Raw genomic sequence first — 23,364 nt, 5'->3', positions numbered from 1 at the left:
GTTCGTTAACTTAAAACACTTAAGGAAATTCTGTGTGTTTCTTTAAGTTAAAAAAGTGGGTATCAGGGTGTATTAATCATTTTTTCTGTTTATAAAATGAGCTAAACTGGTTGAGGTCTAAAGCCTTCCCAACTCAGTAGTGTGGTCTTCAGACCAGCAGCAGTGGCACAGAAATGCAAAATCCTGGGCCCCACCGTAGAATTCAAAATCTGCATTTGAACAAGACGTCAGTTGATGCATTAGCACTTTAAAGTTTGAAAAGCCCTTGTCTGTTTTCAATAGCTATAAAATTTCAAGGTTTAAGAGAGCTAACTTTGGCCTTAATTAGCTATATCTGACACATTGGACTCTTCAAGACACCTGATGACCATGGTACTTGGGTTTTAGAATATATATTGATATATTTTTAAATATTAATTTCTAGTAAAAATACGTTTTGCTTCTTCTAAAACAAGCTGGGTTACAGGTTTAAAGGATCTTTAGTTAGTATGGTCCATTTTCCATGCCTCTGATCATTTGCGTACTGCTCCACAGAGAAAACTTTTAGGTTTTAGAAACTTAGAGCCATTTTAATGGTCACATACTGAGTATGTCTCTTGGGAAATGAAAGAACATTGTTCAAATGATAAATGTCCAGTAGTATATTCAATGATGCTGAACCATATTTAGAATTTTTAATCTGTGTGTTTTTTTTTAAGACAGAATTTCTTTTCTACCCATCAGATTGAGTAATGAATGACATCATTACGTTAGGGTTTGGGAAGGGGAAACCAGCCTGATGTATGCTGGTAAGGATATGAATTGATATAAACTTTTTGGAGGACACATCTACTAACTTTTCAGTGGGCGTACACATTTTGACCAAAAAGTTCCACTTTACAGATTTACTGTAAAGATCTATTCCTATATGTTTGCAAAGAAATATCTTATATAAACATGAAAGCTGGAATTACCTAAATTTCTATCAACACAAATAAATGATTTAAAAATTACAGCATGTTTATACAGTGAAATGTTATATAGCTGTTAAAGAGGAAGAAATAAGCTGGTGTCTGAGATATATGTAATTAGAGTCAGATACCAATGGAGCTTACAGACACAGATTAAATGAACTATAGATATAGGTCTATACATAGAAAATGCTCATAAGAATAAACACCAAGGGGCGCCTGCGTGGCTCAGTCGGTTAAGCGTCCGACTTCAGCTCAGGTCATGATCTCACGGTTCATGGGTTCAAGCCCCACATCGGGCTCTGTGCTGACAGCTCAGAGCCTGGAGCCTGCTTCGGATTCTGTGTGTCCCTCTCTCTCTGCCCCTCCCCTGTTCATGCTCTGTCTCTCTCTGTCTCAAAAATAAATAAAACATTTTTTTTTAATTTAAAAAAAATTAAAAAAAAGAAAGAATAAACACCAAGCTGTTCACAGCAACTGCCTCTGGGAAGTGGTATGCGGGAAGGATGAGGACTTTTTAGTTTATCTACTGTTTGATTGTTATAATATCAAAATAAATGTATAATTTAATAATAATTAATGGTTTTTCTTTTGAATATCTTCCTCTCAGCAAAAAAAAAAAATGCACAGTTAGATCGAGAAGATAGGCTTATAAATTTCATAATCTGTGTGCAATCCAAATAAATTAAAAATAGAAAAAATCCAACAGTTGCTCAAGAAAAACTTCTTAGCAATTCTCTGCTGTAGGGTTTCTGAGAAATATCTGAATTCTGAGTATGTTTTATATTCGTAGATTAAGATATTTTGGAATATAAGCAACATTAAACTCATAGGTGATTTTTCAAAATGCCAAGTAAAATTCTCCACCTACCAAGCTGGAAAAAAATTTGCCAATATTAAAAAAGTTGCTAATATTCAGCAATCGTAAATAGGTATACACATAATGACCTAGGAGGCATACATTTTTAAATGGAACAGTCAAGTTTAATCTGATATGTGTAGCCTGATATTTTGTAAGTACATACATATTTCAGAATAAGCATAAAGGAAAGTTGGGAAGAACAAATATCAAGCTCTTGATATTTGCCTTAAGGGCAGGGGATATGAGAACAGTTTTTTGACTTCTTCCTTTCATAGAATTTTATTTTTAATGTCAGAATATGGTAGACCTTTTTTTAGTATTTTCAAATTTTAAGAAATATAAGGAGAGAACCAATGAAATTCATTTACTTAAAAACATACTCTTACATGTTTGTAGTTATAACTCTTCTAGAGTTTCAATCTCCCTTTGAGAATAAAATAAAAAATTTTCTCCTTGTAATTACACTTGTGAAAAGATATAAAGGGTGAATTTGGAAGGGGGTATTTATATATGGCACCTCTGGAATTGGGAACAAGGAAAGGCCTGGAATTCTACCCCATATTCTCATTTCATCTTTTTTTTTTTAAATTTTTAATGTTTATTTATTTTTGAGAGAGAAAGAAAGACAGAATGTGAGCAGAAGAGGGGCACAGAGAGAGGGAGACACAGAATCGGAAGCAGGCTCCAGGCTCTGAGCTGTAAGCACAGAGCCCAATGTGGGGCTCGAACCCATGAACCATGAGATCATGACCCAAGCCTAAGATGGGCGCTCAACCAACTGAGCCACCCAGGCGTCCCTCTCATTTCATCTTAATGGCATTTAGAAAGGAAAATAAATAAATAAATAAATAAATAAATAAATAAATAAATAAAAATAAGAGAAAGGATATGAGAGTGTGTTTTCTGTGACCCAAGGGGCATAAATTTTAAGTAAATACTATCTTAAAGTATTTTATGGCACTCTATTGAGGGATACATTTGAGAGCTCTATGTATTGGCTTGTTTTTCCCAGAGATTTGATTTTTAAGAAGGGATTTAAGAAGGGATTTAAGAAGGCAATGAGAATGCTGAGCCAGAATCATGGTTCAAATAATTTAGCCAAAACCTTAATTTTTATTGAAAAGTAAGGTCTCTTAGAGATTGAAAGAGTTCTAGGACATTTTCACTTTTTTTTTTTTTTTTGATGAAAACTTTTTCTAAAAAATTGAAGTGTAGTTGACACACAACATACAGGAATTTCAGGTGTACAACATAGTGATTCAACAAGTCTATATGTTATATTATGTTCACAAGTATAGTGACCACCTGTCACTATACAACGCTAATACAGTACCACTGCCATATTCCCTTTTATCCTCATGTCATTTTTTTTTAAATTTTTTTTTAACGTTTATTTATGTTTGAGACAGAGGGAGACAGAGCATGAACGGGGGAGGGTCAGAGAGAGAGGGAGACACAGAGTCTGAAACAGACTCCAGGTTCTGAGCTGTCAGCACAGAGCCCGACACGGGGCTCGAACTCACGGACCGCCAGATCCTGACCTGAGCCGAAGTCGGCCGCTTAACCGCCTGAGCCACCCAGGCGCCCCTATCCTCATGACATTTTTACCTTTTAAGGTATCTAGCATGCTGGAAAAAAAGAAGAGAAATGAATAAAGGATGAAATTGGGTTAAACATTGGGGTGTATTTTCAATATTTACTTTCAAGAATTCATGGGGCATTATCTTTTAACCCTTTAGCTTCCTTTTGTGACTGTACATGTAAACTCCGGTGGGGATCACAGAATCTAAGTATGAGGCCTTGTAACTGTGAGCCTGAGACCTGTCCCTACCTGCTCTGTGACATCGGCCCTAATGGGAGAGCCTATTTCTTTCACCATGAAGAAACACTCTTACCCAACTGGAATCAATGAGTTCAACAAAACGTGCATGCTCATCCTTAGGAAATGCTTGCTGGCGTTGTTTCCATATTTGCTATGATTATGAGGCAAATTGTGTCTCACTGTCCCAAAGTTAAAAAAAAAAATGAAAAAATAAACCATTATTAGCTGTTGGGAAAGCTAAGAGCCATACCCTATACAGAGAACCTGTGGATTTTTCTTTCTCTCTCTTTTTTTAATTGAAATATAATTGACAAATAACATTATATCCATTTCAAGTATATAATGTAATTGCATTTTTTTCTTCAAGGATAAGCTATATGTTTTCTTGGGGATCAAGGCAGTGATGAATGCATAACATAATTTTACTTTTTAAAACATTTGCCTGTGCTATTTATGTGTCTTTAGCATATAGTGCCTGCTAAAGTGACAGGTATCTAATGAATGACTATTGATTGAAAAATTAAATGAACAAACATGTGATACAATTTGGGGGCAAAATCATTGATTAGCTCTCCAAGAAAATAAAAATCCATGTCGGAGTAGGTTATTAAAATATAGGTTATTTTAAATATGGTGTATTTGTAAGGTATTTCTTATTCCTCTTGGTTATCAGGGAACGCTGCATTAGTTATCATGGCAGACAAACAGATCACCTTGGGGTGGTGTAATTCATTCTTTTCAAACACTGAATGCTTCTCTTTTCTCATTACTTATTTGGAATCCAAATATAGTCCTATGTATTCATGTGCTAGATAAAATGAGGAGTGAACTGGCATATTTAAAAATGTGGCTCTCTTCAATCAAACCCAATTGGAAAATCTAATTAATAATCATAATAGAGAATAATTATTCCCTCTGGAAAGATAATCACCTTGAAACATTAAAACTCTTTTTTTTTTTTTTTAATTTTTTTTTTTTCAACGTTTTTTATTTATTTTTGGGACAGAGAGAGACAGAGCATGAACGGGGGAGGGGCAGAGAGAGAGGGAGACACAGAATCGGAAACAGGCTCCAGGCTCCGAGCCATCAGCCCAGAGCCTGACGCGGGGCTCGAACTCACGGACCGCGAGATCGTGACCTGGCTGAAGTCGGACGCTTAACCGACTGCGCCACCCAGGAGCCCCTAAAACTCTTTTAATTGACTAAAATTTGGAGTAGATCTAGCAAAGCCAGGTACCATTACCACTACTGCAATGAAAAATTGAACATGTACATATATTTAAGTATTTGGGGTGCCTGGGTGGTTCAGTCAGTTAAGCATCCGACTTCATCTCAGGTTGTGATCTCATGGTTTGTGGGTTTGAGCCCCATATTGGGCTCTGTGCTGACAGCTCAGAGCCTGGAGCCTGCTTTGGATTCTCTGTCTCCCTCTCTCTCTGCCCCTCCCCTGCTCACACTCTGTCTGTCTCTCTCTCTTAAAAATAAATAAATATTTTTAAAAAATATTTAAAAAAATAAAAAAATAAAAAATTTAAGTATTTAATTTCAAATGCATTTATCTTAATGTTAAAATCTATAACATTTGAGGGGCTGCAGGTTCCTTCACTGGACCTTTGAAGAGCTTGTGGCTTAGTAAGAGACAGGACTGTAAATACAAGACAAAATTAGTGCCATGCTTAAGAACAAAACAATATGAACTCACAGAAGTAGGGGTTTATTTTGCCTGGGGTTACCAGGAAAACCTTCACTAAAATGGAGGTGTTTTAGTTTAAATGTAAAACTTTGTTTTTTAGTTTGAACCTGGTTTGGAGTTTACCAAGTAGAGAAGAAATCAGTAAATGTCCTGCTCATGAAAAATAGCAAAAGCAAAAGCAGGGAGGAATTAACACTCATTGTGGGAAACTGGAAATAAGATACAAATTGTGTATTGCTCTTCAGTGTCAAATTACTGACCAACTGCTTAGCATCTATTCGGCTTGGTTAAAATGCACTTTCAAAGGAAGAAACAAAACATTGCTTCTTTCAGAGGAACCTGCCCTTTCTAATTTCCTGCTGAGGGAACAAAGAGGTTTAGACCCTCCTTTTCGTGTAATATGCATTTCCAAAACCAGGAGTACCAAATCAAGTCATGTTAAAAATTATGTTAAATAGATCTCATTCAGATATTTGTTACAAAATAAGTCTAAGTAAATATTGGAAAACAAACACACATAGTGCATTTTAGAAGTATGAGAGAGGGGCACCTGGGTGGCTCAGTCAGTTAAGTGTCTGACTCTTGATCTCAGATCAGGTCATGATCTCCGGGTTTGTGAGCTGGAGCCCTGCATCAGGCTCTGTGCTGATGGTGTGGAGCCTGCTTAGGATTCTGTCTCTCCTTCTCTCTGCCCCTCTGCTGCTTATGTGCGCACGTGCACTCTCTCTCTCTCTCTCTCTCTCAAAATAAATAAATAAACATAAAGAAAATAAATTTTAAAAAAAACTATGAAAGATTCTGAGAGATGGCCAATGGGGTACTTGGGGAAGTGTACCGAAAGATGAGGCGGCAAAAATAACCCTGCTGCAGGCCCCTTTGCTGGATAGACCCATTTTCATGCACGTTCTCTGTTATGGGCTCTCTCCTTCCCTGCCTTGGCTTGGCTGCTGACACCTAGCTAGCCACCACCTCCTTCAGCCCATTCCTGCTTCCAGATGATCCTTGCCCAAAATATGGTCTCTGGGTCCTTTTCCTCCAATCTCCATTCCCCCCAAACCCCTATCACACCTGACTTCTTGACCTCCAACCTGTGCACACTACCCATGGAACCCAGAAGATTCAAAACAATAGTATAGGGGCATGGGTGGCTCAGTTGGTTGAACATCTGACTCTTGATTTCAGCTCAGGTCATGATCCCAGTGTCGTGGGATTGAACCTGGCATTGGGCTCCACACTGAGTGTGTAGCCTGCTTAAGATTTTTACTCTTGCTCTCCCCGTTGCCCCTCTCCTCCAGTGGCACGTGCATGCATTCTCTCACATTAGAAAGCAAAAACACAATAGTATATGGTCATGACTCAAAAGGAGATGAAATGAAAATTTTTTTTAGTTTAATGCAGTTTGCAAAATATTTTGGGTAGTTTGAAGCACCTCTGTGTTTTTGATTCTCTATTTTAAAATGTCAGTATTGTATTTTCTCCTTCGTTAATTAGGTTCAGCAGTAAGTTACCTGTTGTATTACTATTTTGCCCCTCTTTACTTGCTTTTCAATTTATGTAGCCACCTTTTTTCTGTTTTCTAGTTCATTAAGTTTCTTTGTATCTTTGTTATTTTTTTCCTTAAGTTTATGTTGTTAATCTTTCTAACTTTGGACCTTCCATAGTTGATTCTTTTGCTTTTATTCTTTCTTGTTAGTTTCATAATTATGTAAGGCTATGTATTTTTCTCAGCTTTTAAGTTTCAATGTTCAGTGTTTTAATTATAATAACCTTGGAAATACTCTGCCATTTCAATTCTGATTACTTCTTTGCTCCCAGACGTTTTCCTGAAGAAAAATTTTAAGATTGTAGGTAGTTGCAGCTTTTCTCTTTAATTTTGGTTATTATTAGTTTTATTTTGTGTGTGTGTGTGTGTGTGTGTGCGCACATCTTGAGCATAGTCTAATATTATTTCTACTTTTCATTCTAATTCATACAAAATTTTTTTGTAAATATGACTGATTGAAATAAAGTATATTACTTGTTATTAGGATATAGCTTTTTATATATTTTATTACTTTAGCTTCAATTATTTTGTTCAGAACTTCATATTATTACGTATCTATGATCTATTTTGTTTCCTAGCATTTCTTACAGTTCATGGTTCACTTTTTTTTGTTATGATATTTATTGTTTAACATTTTCTGCTATCTTATTACTTAGGTAATTATTGCTGTGGATTAGACTTTTTGTCTTCTGTGTTTTGTCTCTTTCAGACTTCTCTTCTTTAAATTTGAACTTCTCTAATATTTATATCACACCTTGAACTTTTTATTAATGTTTTCTTGGTCTGGATTTGTTCATCCCTTAAAAGTTTGCCTTTTCTGTATTCCCTCATATTATCTGTATTTTATACAACATGTATTTGTTGCTGTTTACCCAACCTGTCATAATTTTGTATACATTTTAATATACATGTTGACATTTTGAGAGAAAAATTATATTCAGACTTAATTCTGTCTTCTTGACATCTTTTCTGCTTTCATTACTGTGAGTTCAACTGAACCAGCCTTTAAATCCACTAACTAAGAGGCACTGGTGTGGCTCAGTCCATTAAGCATCCAACTCTTGATCTCGGCTCAGGTCCTGATCTTATGGTTTCATGAGTTTGAGACCCACATCGGGCTCTATGCTGCGAGTGTGGATCCTGCTTGGGATCCTCTCTCTCCTCTTGCTCTGCCCCTCCCCCACTCTCTCAAAATAAATAAATGAACATTTAAAAAAATCCACAAACTAATACTCGTTTTACTAAACTTTCTTTTTTTTAATTTTTAATTTTTTTTTTAAGGACGGGATTTGGATTCTTCACCTTTTGAAATTATTTGGCTACTTCTTTGCCAGTGGCATGATCAGGCTTCTAGTAGCCTAAGATACAGGACAAAATTACATCACACGTGAGTTTCTGTGAAAACAGCCTTAAGCCAATGAATTCTCCTCAGAACTACAAAACCAATGTGAATTTGAGCAAATCTAGCATGAAAACAGCTTCTGTAAATAAAACAAAAACCAAAAATAAAAACGAAAACAAAAAACATTTAGATCTTCTAAGAAACTGCATTCTCAACATGAGTTAGAGTAGCCCAAAAGTAGTAGCTAAACAATAGTAAGTAGGTATTACTGTTCAAAGGTTTATGAGCCAGCAAGGTGGGTCTTCTGGTCTCACAGGATTCCCTTACACATCTGTGGTCAGGTGTGGGTGAGACAGGTGGGCCCTCTCACCATGTTTGGGAGTCACCGGCTATAGGCGGGTCTAGTATGGCCTTAGCTAGGACAATAGGGCCCTGCTGTATACATGAGCTCATCCTCTAGCAGACTGGCAGGGGCTTTTTCCCAAGATGCTGGCAGTAGTCCAAGAGAGAGTGTGGAAGTGGGGAGGTCCCGCAACGTATAGACCAGGAACTGGCTCCCTTCCAACATGTTCTATTAGCTGAACCAAGTCCAAAGACCAGCCCAGATTAAGGAAATGGGAAAACAGACACAGCACCTTCTGATGGGGATTGTAAAGTCACAGTGCAAAGAGCATTGAAAGATTGAAGAATTGAAACACATTAGCCATTGATTGATATGCTACTACTTAGAATTAAAATCTTTTTGCATTCGTATCCTCTATTTCATGCACCTCAGGCTTTCTTAGGAGCTTAAGCATTCTTCATTGAAAAGAATACAAAAAAATAAAAAATTAAAGGAAGACTATTTCATCCCATTTAAAACAATGGAATGAAGCCTATCATGCAGCAATTCATTTGGAGGCTTTTAAAATGTGTTATCTTATATCCTGATGTCAGCATTTCCATGTTGGAGTTTTGAGGTTTTCCTAACTCTGGGAGTATTAAAAATGTTTATGTGGCAACTCAAGAATTTTGCCAGCATCTATAACATTTCAGAGTAAAGGAACTGGAGAAAATTAATATTTATCCATATACTGGTGTTTATAAAACACTAGTATAATATAAGCAAGATGGATTTTATACAGCTACTGATGGTTTTTTTTATAGTCATGTCCATTTTCAGAAATTGTTCTTTTTTTTGAATGATTAATTTACATATTTGAGATGTGTGAGCATATGAACTATCCCATGATTCCACAAAAGTTATGTTTATATTATTTTTCTCATTCATACTATAAGTGGTCTCCAGTTAAATAAACCTGGCTGTGAAGTGAATAACCCTTAGGAACAGAGCCTTCCCAAGTTCATTTGTCTTAAATTTGGCAGGCCTGTCTCAGATACATGAATCTTGTTCTAAAAGAAATCTGTTATTTGCTCCTTTTGAACTTGTCAAGACCAACAGTGACTTGAAATCATAGTGTTTCATAGAGATGTTATTTGGTAAAACTGCTGGCAATCAAAACTGGAGATGAAAAAAAATATTAAGAATGTATGAATTAGTCATACATTTTCTTATTCAATAAACCACATGTAAAGTGAAATGAGGAATTCTGACATTCTTCATTTTTTAAAATGTTTATTTATTTTTGAAAGAGAGAGAGAGAGGGAGAGAGAGTGTATGTATGAGCGGGGAAGGAGCACAGAGAGAGGGAGACAGAGTCTGAAGCTGAGCTGTCAGCACAGAGCCTGATGCAGGGTTCAAACTCACAGACCATGAGAACGCTTAACCGCCTGAGCCACCCAGATGCCCCAGAATTCTGACAATTCTTAAATACTTTAAGAGTGCTACTTGATTAAATATTAATAAGACTTCGGTTATATATTGGAATAATTATCATTTTTAACAAAATGAGAAAAATCACTTGCTTCAATAAGTTATCTCCTTTGTGGTCAATATCTGTTAGGTGACATTCTGAAATGGAAATTTTGGAACAAGTGTGGTAACCCATATTATTGAAACCAAATTTAAATAATTCACCAATTGGTCATTTTTATTATAATCAATTTCTGTCAGTGATCTCTAAGAATAATTAATTAATATAAGAATGTTATTTAACTATTGATCCATAGGAGAAAAATTTTGTTCTGCTCTCAGTGACTCTTGACTAGTAAGAGAAATTAAGTAAATAAACACAGTGGAAGAGAACTAAAACCCACAGAGATTGTAGTCTCTGTATTTTCTGGTTAATATTTTGAAATATATTTCCATATTTTGTCTCATTCAATCAATACAGCAACCTATTTGTCAGTTTGGGCAAATTTTACTAAATAAACTGTAGACTTGTGAGTTTACATGACTTGCCCAAGTTCAGAGCCATTCTATGGTAGACCTAGGATGTTGCCTGCCCCAAAGCCCCTGCCCCAAAGCTGTTTTACCAAGACAGCACTGACCTTTGATCCAATCTATGTACCCTTGTGGGGGAGCTGAGCCATCAGCAGTGATGATGGAGGCTGAGGAAGGAGTTCAGAGCACACACAATGCAATAATTTCCAGCCTTGAGAAACTGCCACAGAAAGAGCAGACTCAGCTTCTAAGCACTTCTTTCTAGCAAATAGACCCAATTTATTTCTAATTGGAATCATGGAAAATCTCAAAAAGTAAAGCACATGGATTTCAACTCCTATATTAAACTTCGCTTTGGTAATGTTAAATCTGCATTTTGTTTCATAGCAAATAAGGACCAATTAATAATATTGATAATGCTATTGATTATAAAAATGTTATTCTCATGGGTCTATTCAATTATTCAGCAAATACTCCTCCCTCTCATGACCTCCATGGAAGAAGAAGGGTACCTCCTTATTCCATTGATGTCATGTGACATTCTTAGGCCAAAGGAATATGATTCAAAGTGACAGTGTGCCAACTCCAACCTACTCCTTAGTGTCCACAAGTGTCCCTCTGTCCTTCTTGAGATGATCATACTTCAAGTGGCATCCAGTCCAAGGAGAATGAGGGACCTGTAGACCAGATATGGACCCAACCTGTAACAGCTTACAGCCCAGCCCAGCCATGTACAGCCCACATCAGCTGAGTCTCAGCCAACCTGCAGTGGAATAATTGGTGCTAAGTGGTTAGAAGGATACGATTACTAGAGTATGATATTCACATTACTCTCATTCAGGTGAGTAGGTGCTATATCAAGTCTTCAAGCATAAAAAGAACTACCCACATTATCCTTTACCAAGATTACTCTGGCAGCAATGTGTAAACAAAGACTTCAAATGGCGTTTATTCCTATAGCTCCTCACCCAGAAGAGGAAAAACATGATTTCAGTTTGGTGCCAAGACTCTTAGCATACATGAGGCAATATGAGGAATGGGCTGGACTGCTATGTGGATAACTCAGAGGTGGACATTTGCAGCAGATGGCTTAATTCCCAAAGGAAATCATGAACCTGAACCTCTGGAAATACGATTGTCACCTCATTTGAGTGTCTTGAATAAGAACAATCACAGAGTAAATATCCTGCAATTGTTCTCTGTTGTCCCCGCTTGGTCTTTATCGATAGGAGCCTTCAAATGAGGCCTTCAGTTAATTAAGTTAATTGAGTTAATTATATTTTCTCTAAAGTATTTGAATAGCCTTCCTAACAATTAACTACATCTGAGCACCAAGTGAATTATTGACTTATCTCGTTTAAGACTGAAAGCAAATCTAATAAATGCTGCTGAAACCTGCTATGAATCATTTTCAATTTACCTAAGAATATACAGTACTTATTTGTAGAATTTCCATGGTGGGGACTACCAGCATTGAATTCATCATGAGGAGCTAGTCAATCAATGGGGCAGACCTCATGTTCATCAGTGACAGGAGCATGGGTATATGGATATCTCTCTGAGGCCCTGCTTTCGATTTTGGGGGGTATAATACCCAGAAGTTGAATTGCTGGATCATACAGTAATTTGATTTTTGCTTTTGTGAGGAACTATCATGCTGTTTTTCTATAGTGGCCACACCATTTTACATTCCCATCCACAGTGTACAAGGGGTCTGATTTCTCCACACCTCTACTAACACTTGTTATTTTCTGGTTTTTAATAGTAGCGATTCCAATGAGTGTGAGGTGGTATCTCACTGTAGCTTTGATATGCATTTGCCTAATAATTAGTGAGATTGAGCATCTTTTCATGTGCTTATTGACCATATGTATATCTTCTCTAGAGAAATGTCTACTCAAGTCCTTTGTTCGTTTTATCATTAGGTTGTTTTACTGGTGGTGTTGAGTTGTAAAAGTTCTTTATATATTTTGGGTATTAACCTTTTATCAGGTACATAATTTGCAAATATCTTCTCCCATCTCTTGGGTTGCTTTTTCAATTTGTTGTTTGTGCACAGACACAAACTGTCTTTGATGCACAGAAGTTTCTAAATTTTTATGTACTCCAGTTTGTCTATGTTTAATTTTTTGTCTGTGCTTTTGGCACCATATTCAAGAAATTGTTGCTAATCAATCCATTTACTTTTAGCAAAGCCTGTCTTCTAAGGCACAAAGATGATTTACAATGCAAATCAACTGGATAACCTGCATTCCTTTGCTTATTCAAAACACAGGCTACTAAAAGTGAAGAAATTAAAATTGGCGAGCTCGGAGCTTTTATTGAAATTTTAACTTTTAAAAAAGTATTAAAATTTTTTTAAGTAGTTGATTACTTTGCATGAGTTTTCTTAAATTTTTTTTTTTTCAACATTTTTTATTTTTTTATTTTTGGGACAGAGAGAGACAGAGCATGAACGGGGGAGGGGCAGAGAGAGAGGGAGACACAGAATCGGAAACAGGCTCCAGGCTCCGAGCCATCAGCCCAGAGCCTGACGCGGGGCTCGAACTCACGGACCGCGAGATCGTGACCTGGCTGAAGTCGGACGCTTAACCGACTGCGCCACCCAGGCGCCCCTAAGTTTTCTAATTCATGTCAAGTTCATAGATTCCCTCAAATTGAAACATAATAGGAACCCATTTGAAGTCAAAGGTTATGTATTCTATGTCTTTGTTTTGCCAAACTGTCTAGTACAGTGAGTACCAATAAGCATCTATTCAATAAACCCTTAAAATAATAATATTAGCCCAGGAGTAGCGATTAGTATTATTTATGCCATGTATTTATTTTGTGAATGAACAAATTGAGATCCTGAAGGAAAAGTAATGTACATGATCAATATAGAACACAAAAGAGATGCCTTGCTTAGAGGTAACAATAAGAATGCACAGGTTTAGAAGTCTGGACAGCCTGTCGGAACTAATGGGATAATTGATGTCTATGGGATGCAGATGTGCATGTGATGTCACCCTTTACTTACAAGCAAGTGGTGCAATAGGAACATCAGGATACATTTTGGGTCTCTAAGAAAACTTATTCCAAGAGTTTTTCCCTCAGTTCTATAAATGCTCTTGAAAATTGTCACCTTGTCCCTTGGGGGCTCTCACATCTCATGAATCCCCCAGATATTAGAAAGGCATTTTGAGAGATGCTGAGAGATCCTCTATGCAAGTTGCCATCTTGGTTGACCACATTTCATATTTATAATTCATGTTATTCTCTAGAGTTTACAGTATTTTAGACTTGAAAGAGCCTTCCAAGTCATTGGTTTCACATTTCCTTCTTTTCAGATAGGGGAACAGAGGCCTAGAGGGGCAGCGACTTGACACAAATTGCCAATAACGAGTGTGGTCAAGATCCTAATTGGAATCCCAGATTCGAAAACTTATATAATGTTAGCAATGTCACCAAAAGCAGAAACAAAAAAGAGTTGATGCATTCCAGGAATGCATTGCAAAACTTGAGCACTCTTGTCTTGCAGGTTGTGAAAACTTGCTTTCCCTCAGCCATCCACAAAGCCAGAAAATCTTTGGCTTCTAGCATTCTAACTGCCCCCAGCCTAGCAACAAAACCATAGGGATCCTGGCCATGGGGACTTCCCTTTCCCAGCCCTAGATAGGTTTTAGCTGGTCCCAGTATCACCAGAAATGGGATGACTGGACCCTGTCCCAATTCTCCACTTTCAGCTACCTTTGATAAAGGGGGCTTCATTCTGTAGTGATTAGCATACTTGAAGTGTGGCTGTTTCTGAATTCATACACAAATAACTTGTATTGACAAGTTTGCCAATTTTTCCAAAATGTTCAAATTCATCTGACCTTCTAAACAACAACATCCACTGGAAGATTATTGGACATCTGGAGAGTCATCTGGGGTTGAATTAAATTTTTGATGTGCTGTGAAATTGGGTCAGTGCATTAGAATTACATTTGAATAGTTATGAATACACTAATAAAATGCTGCTCTGCAGTGCAAATTGGCAACTCTCCCAGACTTCAGGAAGCTTCGAAGAAATGAATTTCAAAATTCTTGATTAACAAATATGTACAAGAAGTCAGAAAAGACAAATTAAGACTCCTCTATTAAAGTACACAATACATCCTAGATTTATTTACAAGTTATGGTTTTAAATGGGGCTATTTGCACTGCAAAGGGCAACATTGTTCCATGGTTTGAGTAGCAAGTAGAAAATAAGGAGGGAAGCTCCTTTTTCTTCTTAGGATTTGTGGTTCCAGTGAAGTCATTGTACTTAGTCAACTATTTTCTAGACTGCTTAATGGAGCAAAAATAGGACAAAGATATGGCAGTTGTGGGGGCTCAGATTTCTACTGGATGTTATAAAGCACTTCTTAACAACAGGCTGTCTTATGCATCTCATGAAAAATGTTTAAGCAGACCTGAACAACCATCTTCCAGGGATTTTGTAGAATGTATTTCTTAATTGGCTGAGAAGTGTATCCAAAGACTTTCAAGGTCCTTTTGAATTTTAAGACTGAGCTGCTACAGTCTATAAAATAAAGCTAAAAGGAGCCCTAGTTGAATCGTTGATAAATAATAGGTCTTAGGAATGAATTCTCACTTAATAGCATTTAGAATTCAGCTAAACTAAAGCTAATTTTCTGGAACCCACATAGAGGCTAATGGATAGTCACAGCACTGGATGCAAAAAGCACCTCAAGGGAGCTGCACAAATCTGGAAAGGCATGCAAACCCAACACCCTGCAGGGCCAGCAATTCTCTGAAAGCACCTGTAAGACAGGTGTGCAGTGGAGGCTCAAGATATTCAAGATCTTCAAAATGTAAAGCACTTTTGGTTTCTTTTCTTATCAGATCATTAACATTGACCTAATCCTTTACATCAGGAACACACAGAAAATGAGAGAACTCTGGTAAAAATGGCAAAGACCATGCAAGAAATCCTTGCTGGGGTACATCTGTGGCTCATTACCCCTGAATGCTAGCACAGTTGAGTGTAGAAGTTTCTTGAAGTATCCAAAAGCTATACAAGGCAACGTTTTATGCTCGCCTTGGTATCCTTCAGTTTAATCACACCCCATGTTCACATGTCATGGTCTTTCCCCCCTTCTTCACGCTCCTCTCCCTCCTCCCTGCCCCTCAGTTCTTCTCTAGGATCCCTGACTTCAGGCAATGCCTCATATTCAGGACCTGTTCTTCTGCCTCTTCTGAATCAAAATTGACCTAACCATGCTCTCATCCTTCTGTGCCATCTAGAGAAGCTGCTGAGTGAACTAAGACTTGAAGACAAATACGTGCATACTCTGTGTACCTCTTTTGTGATATTTCATGATGGTTGAGTTTTCTTAGAATTGAAAAAGCATTTCACAAAATAACGCCTCTGTGATTATAAATGGAATGCAGGTGGTCAGCACTCAGGGGCAATAGTTTAAAGTGTGGTCTGGTTGGACACCCCACATCCCACCAGCTAGGTTACCCACACTGCACTTTGTTATAAAACTGGGAACTATGTAATGGAGGATTATTTTTAAATCCCTTAACTCATTCAACAAAATTTATCAGTTTCTTCAGTGGAGCAGTTACTATACTCTTGAACCAACACCATGACTGAAACATGGGTAACATCATTAAACTAAAGTTAATTCATTGTTTTCTAAAAGTATATTTTTTTCTTTCTTGTTGAATTTATTTGTAATTTTTTTCCTATTCCTTTTTTTCACTTTATTGATAAGGAATTGTATATATTTAATGTGTACAACTTGATGTTTTATATACGGCATATATTTACAATATAATAGCCTACAATATTAAATATATAGTCTATATTTAAGATATATAACTTGATATTTTGATATATGTATACATCTTGGAGTAATCACCACACTCGAGCTGGTTAACATATCACCTCACATATTTTCCTTCTGTTTTGTGTGTGTGTGTGTGGCAAGAATGCTTAAGATCTACTAAAAGTTTAAGTATTTGTTGTTCATGGGACTAAGCTCATTATTTCTCCTTATTGAGTCAAATTCTACTTTTTTTGGTAAGGAGTTCATTTATCTTACATAGAGACTAAAGTGATTTTTTTCAGTTTGTCAGGAAGAAATAGAATTAGATGCCAAAAGTCCACAAGGCAATGGAGATGAAATATGAGGACAGGGCTTGGTTAAGAAGCTGTAATCACAATGGCTAACATTGTGTCAATTTACCACAGTCTTCTGCAAACTAGCTGTATATTGCTCCTGAGAAAATACAGTTATGCCATGGATTATCTGGATTTATACCATAAACACCCAAACAGACTCTCTGTTGGCCATTTATCTGACAAAAACCATGACAAAACAGATCCCCCTCTTTCCACTGGACCAAAGCAGTGAAACAGAATAAGCCACCCCAGTAATTCCAAAGGAGTCCAGTTTCAGGGTTTGGAGCATTATTCTTATACCAGCATGAATTTTTCCCCTTAAAATCGCTAGTGTTCCAGAACACGAACCTAAAAGAGAGGAAGCCTCCTGTGTGTCATCTCACATGTTTCAAATACTGCTTTTGCTCCAAGGACCATTTTGAAAATACATTGTCCACTTGAGGGCAACCACTTGGAGTCAAGAAAAGAACCCATAGATAGAAAGAACGGCCATTTTCTCAAACTCCCTTTTCTACCAAGAACTGAAGAACAAAAACAAAAGTTTCAACTACTTGTGACCTGTGGCTAACCGATGCTTGGGAGAGAAAATAGCACAGGTAGGATTCCCTGATTTACTGGGTAAATTAGACTTGCAGTTGAAAACAAAAATGGTTTATAGTCCTTATGGAGGCTGCCAACTCCATTTTTGAAAATGGGGGCAGTGATAAGAAGCATTTGCTTTCTGTTTTGCACCCTGAACATGCATGTTACTTGTATGAGCTCATTCACGGAAGGGATAATTAAAATGAATGTTGCACATGCTCATCTTAAAAATAACCTCATGCAGAAGAAAATATACTGGTTGATCCAAATTCATTAAGGAATAAGATATAATATGATACATTAGTTTCTTATTTGTGTGTGTGTGTGTTTATTTATTCTGAAAGAGAGAGGAGGGAGCATGAGCAGGGGAGGGGCAGAGAGAGAGAGAGAGAGAGAGGGAGGGAGAGAATCCCAAGCAGACTCCACACTGTCAGTGCAGAGCCCCACACGGGGCTTGATCTCAAACTGTGAGATCATGACTTGAGTTGAGATCAAAAGTTGGTCATTCAACCAACTGAGCCACCCAGGAGTCCCTGCAAGTTTCATTTCTTTTCTTTTCTTCTCTTTTCTTTTCTTTTGAGAGAAAGAGGGCACTGGTGAGTGAGGGACAGAGAGAGGGAGAGAGAGAGAATCCCATGAGGGGTAGAGATAGAAAGAGAGAGAGAGAGAGCTCACCTGAAAAGCAGGGCTCATGTTTTACCCCAAGTGGTGCTCATGCTCCCCAGAAGTGGGGCTCAAGCTCACCTGAAGTGCAGCTTGAGCTCACCGAAGTGGAACTCAGAACTCATTAATCATGAGATCATGACCTGAGCTGAAGTCAGATGCTTAACCCACTGAGCCACCCAGGCCCACCCCACCCCCGCCCACCACCATGTTTCTTTTATTTAATAAAATGTATCATTCAGTGGTGGTGAACCCAGAATTAATGGAACCAGCAGCTTATATAATTTGGGGGACAGGATGTATTTAAAAAGATACCTCTTGGGGGAGCCTGGGTGGCTGAGTCTGTTAAGCATCTGACTTCAACTCAGGTCATGATCTTTCGGTTCATGAGTTCAAGCCCTGCATCAGGCTCTCTGCTGACAGCTCAGGACATGGAGTCTGCATCCAATTCTGTGTCTCCCTCTCTCTCTGCCTCTCTCCAGCTCACAATCTGTCTCTCTCCTCTCTCTCTCTCTCTCTCTCTCTCTCTCTCTCTCTCTCTCTCAAAAATAAATAAACATTAAAAAATTATTTAAAAAAAGATACCTCTTGGTTGAGTGGGCAGGTCTTCCTATGTGCCTCCTCCACCACAGATAGCTCCTTGCTCTCTAGAAGACAGAACCACATTTCTCGGGCAAGAAAGCCTCTCCTCTTGCTGCTGGAAGATGGACAGGGAGCATCCTGGACCTGACTCCCCCTGTGTTGCTGGCAAATGGTTTCCCGGTAGCAGTGCTGGAATCCAGCACCCAGATGTCCTTGCTGGAGTCACAACTTTTGTTCATCCTTTTGACAATATAGAAAACGGCCAAGATGAAAATACCTGCAGTTGCTATTAAGTAAACAGCATAGAGGATAGCAAAAATGGCCAAAACGAGTGTGAGATCCACCACGAAAATGATCAGCTTGGCCAACATGTCTGCATTGCTCCACGTTCACAGAAGATACTTAAAAATTTCCAAAGGCTCCCACTACACAATTATGCCTTTGTAAAATATGGGCAGGAAAAAGGCCATTTCAAAACATGCTGAAGTGTGTTGTAATTCCTCCAAGTATCTACCAGGAGGGCTGTATAATGAAACTTTGATTTCGCAAATGATATGAAACAGTGGCTAAAGGTAAAGTATGGGATATAACTTCACCATGAATATTGTAGTGGAGAGAAGCCCAGGGATTTATTTTATCCCCTAACTGTGTAACCAATTCACTTAGGTTGTGACTTCCAAGGCATAGGAACGCACTAATGTTGTGCATTCATAACATGGAAGGCTACTGTAGAAATTTGATGTTTCTTGGAAATTTAAAATAGGCTGGTACAATGTGAAAGAAAAATAGAGCCATTTTCAAACATGCAGAGTCAGAAAGTTTACCTCTCCTACATGTGTTTGGAAAAAAAATTACTAGAAGATATAATCCTATAAAATACCTCTTTTTAAAAAGAGGAATACTTGGCATATAAAAAAATTGTGAATTTAACCAATAGAGCAAATGGAATTAAATCCCAGAACCACAGTTAAGTAGCAGACATGCCAGGTAATAAATTCAAATTAGAAAAGGAAGTTAGTAGGCTACCAGAGAAAGTCTTTAAGAAGACAGTCACCTTCCTGTATTAAATGGCATGATTAAAAAGTGTGGTGATCTAAAAACCAAATGGCCAGGATATTTCTTAGTTAACAAGGTAAATGAAAGGTAATAAGAGAATCCAAGAAAATGCATAAAGTTAAATGATGAAGCCGTGGTCCTCAAATGGAGCAAACTAAACTGAAGAGTGATTCTGAGTAATGGAATATGAGAAATAAGAATCTATTGGTCCTTAATATTCAGTCTTCTGCTCCACGTGGCACAGATTAAGAGCGTGAGAATGTATTTCCAAAATGGTTAATCATATTCCTTGGCTTAACGAATATTTCTAAACTTTCAATATTCTCAATGCTATCTACTAGTTTTATATTTCTGGAAACCTAATACACAATAAGATAATTTACTACAGTGATATAGCAGAATGTATAAGTTAGAACCCTTGACAATTTAAAAGTAATGATAAAACTGACAAAAGTTTGGAGGTATAGTGAGGGAGATGAAGAGAGGTGAGGGAATATGGATTTCCACGTTTTGCATAGTTGAAATTCAAGGGATACTGGTCTACTATTGGTATAAGAAACAAAGATTTGGTATGGTTTTACAAATAATAAAAAGGACCAATGGCAGAGCTAAAAATATAAATTTAACAAGATTTGTAAGATAGATTGGGTAGTAGAAGGTATTAACATTTTCATTTTCATGGCAGGAAATCAACAGATACTATTTAAAATTGCTGAATAACAGGGGTGCCTGGGTGGCTCAGTCACTTTGGCATCTGACTCTTGATTTCAGCTCAGGTCACGATATCAGAATGGCAGGATTGAGCCCTGAGTTGAACTCTACACTGAGCATGTAGCCCATTTAAGATTCTGTCCCTTTCTCTCTCTCCCTCTCTCTCTCTCCCTCTGCCCCTTTCCCTCTCTCACACACACACTCTCTCTCTAAAATAAAAATGTTTTAAACAATAAAATTACTAAATAACAAATTAAATGTATATTATCTGGACCTGTGATATCCAACATGGTGGCCACCAACCACAAGTGGTTCTTGAACATTTGTAATGTAGCTAGTCTGATTTGATATGTGCTCTAAGTATTAAATACGCTTAACATAAAAAAAGAACTTAAAATTGTTCATTCATAATTTTTATATTTACTATATGTGAAATGATTACATTTTGGTTATATAGGATTAAATAAAATGTAACATTAAAATTATTTCACCCTTTTAAATATAGCTATTAGAGTAATTAAATGTCGCCTACATTATATTTCTCCTGTACAACACTGGTCTAGAATTTTAGAGCTAATCACCAAGAGAACCCAAACCAAAGAATGTTAAATTAATTCTCTCTGGAAAGTAGCTCTTTTTTGTAGCTCATTTTGTGCTCTTTTGTATGGTCCAAGCTTTTGTTGACAAGTCTATCTATTATTCTTTTCTTTAATTTAAAAAAAATGTTCATTTATTTTTTTTAGAGAGAGAGCGAGAGAGAGCGAGCATGCAGGGGAAGGGCAGAGAGAGGGAGACATGGAATCCAAAGCAGGCTCCAGGCTCTGAGCTGTCAGCACAGAGCCCAACACAGGTCTCAAACTCATGAACTGTGAGATCATGACCTGAGCTGAAGCTGGACACTTAACCAACAGAGCCACCCAGGCACCCCTATCTATAATTCTTTAAGTAAACATTTAATAAAATACAAATAAAGAATAAAGATTATGATACTTTTTTTTTAAAGAATAGATTAGGTTGGTTTACTGGAGGCAAAAATCAAAAGAACAAAGTGAAGAGAATAATTTAAAAAAGGAACAAGACAACATAACATATCTTTTAATTATAGGAAAAATGAAAGGAGTGGTAGGTAATTATAATTGAGAAAGGAGGTTAAATTAATAAAATGTTTTATAATGATCAATAGTGCATTTTTTAGCTTAAAACTCTATGTTAGGAATTACTGGGTAGTTTTCTGCAGACTAATCAATAAATGTAAAATAATGAGAGATAATGGCATTGTGATGGTTAATACAGGTGTATGTAGCTTAAATAATACACATGTGCTCCAGTTTAACAAAGAGATGGACCTGGGTGCCCTTACTTGCTTTACTAAAGAAGCTTGTCCTTAGCTGAAAGAATCAACAAAGAACTTCAAAATCAAACACCTTTAAGTATTATCTTGTAAATGCAACCTCCTGATTTCAAAAAAATGCTAGAGAAGTAACAAAGTCAGGGGAATTTTCAAATAACTTTCTATTATAATGACAGTGAAAGAATATTTAATCAAACTAAATTTATATACACCATTTAATGAAAGTGTATATTCAAAATTTCTCAGACACATTCATTATATACAATACAATTAATTTTAGTATTAATTAGAGAAAATATGAGCTTAGACTTTCCTTCCTGACAGTATATTTTCAGGTCACACTGGGGAGGAACCCTCTCTTCCCTTAAGAATTTGTCATACAAAAAATTCCTATATGGGGGCGCCTGGGTGGCTCAGTCAGTTAAGCGTCTGACTTCGGCTCAGGTCATGATCTCGCAGTTTGTAGGTTCAAGCCCCGCGTCGGGCTCTGTGCTGACAGCTCAGAGCCTGGAGCCTGCTTCAGATTCTGTCTCTCTCTCTGCCTCTCCCCTGCTCACGCTCATCTCTCTCTGTCTCAAAAATAAATAAAACATTAAAAAAAAATTCCTATACAGGGTGCCTGGGTGGCTCAGTCAGTTAAGCGTCCGACTTTGGCTCAGGTCATGATCTCGCGGTCCCTGAGTTAGAGCCCTGCATCGGGCTCTGTGCTGACAGCTCAGAACCTGGAGCCTGTTTCAGATTCTGTGTCTCCCTCTCTCTCTGACCCTCCCCCGTTCATGCTCTGTCTCTCTTTGTCTCAAAAATAAATAAACGTTAAAAAAAAATTCTTTTAATTCCTATAAATTTTTCAGAGGAGTAGCAGAAATGTAACATCAATACAGATCAACTGTCCTTTTGAATCATTGCTTTTAAATTTTCTCCGTTGTATGATTTTACAAAAGAAAGGAATATATCCCACTCTGACTTTTAATTATCTTTATTTTCCCATTTGAATATCATTCCTTTGGCTAAAATGTCATTTTTTTTCAATTGACATTTGCATGCTGTGACCTAAACTAAGAGATATAATTTTCTGTCAGTGAGGTATTGAGATCCACTGGAAAGATTTTAATAAAAGTAATTTATTTATAGAATGTTTTTTTTAATGTTTATTTCTGAGAGAGATAGAGAGCGAGCAGGGGAGGGACAGAGATAGAGTGAGACAGAATCCCAAGCAGGCTCTGCACTGCCAGGACAGAGCCTACCTGGGCTTGAACCCACCAACCAGGAGATCATGACAAGTGCCGAAACCAAGAGTCAGATGCTTAACTGAGCCCCCCAGGCGCCCCATGGAATAGGTTTTGATAGGAAAGGGGAAAGGGAGATTGAGACATCAGAGAACATCAAGAGATTCAAACAAAGGAATACAGAAAGGCTCAGAGAAAACTAGAGCAAACCTCACCAACTTTGTAGGCTTAAAACTCAAAGGTGTCTGGCTAGTATGAGACCCGGAGGCATAAATTGGGATCCTAGCCTTTCATGTCCCACAGTGTGAAAACTGGGATGATTTGAAATGTAGGATAAAAGGATATGGGGAATTCTCTCATCAAACACAAGGATCTTGGGTTCTTATCCTAAAACAGACTTATGTAAAAATCAGTAGATCTAAAACAGGTTATGGTGGAGAACAGTGCTTTATTATATAAAGAGGTTTGCTGACATATATGTTTATTGGTGGATAGGTTTTT

The sequence above is a fragment of the Panthera leo genome, chromosome A3, assembly GCF_018350215.1.
Source record: "Panthera leo isolate Ple1 chromosome A3, P.leo_Ple1_pat1.1, whole genome shotgun sequence".
Taxonomy (NCBI): domain Eukaryota; kingdom Metazoa; phylum Chordata; class Mammalia; order Carnivora; family Felidae; genus Panthera; species Panthera leo.
This window is presented reverse-complemented; position numbering follows the sequence as displayed.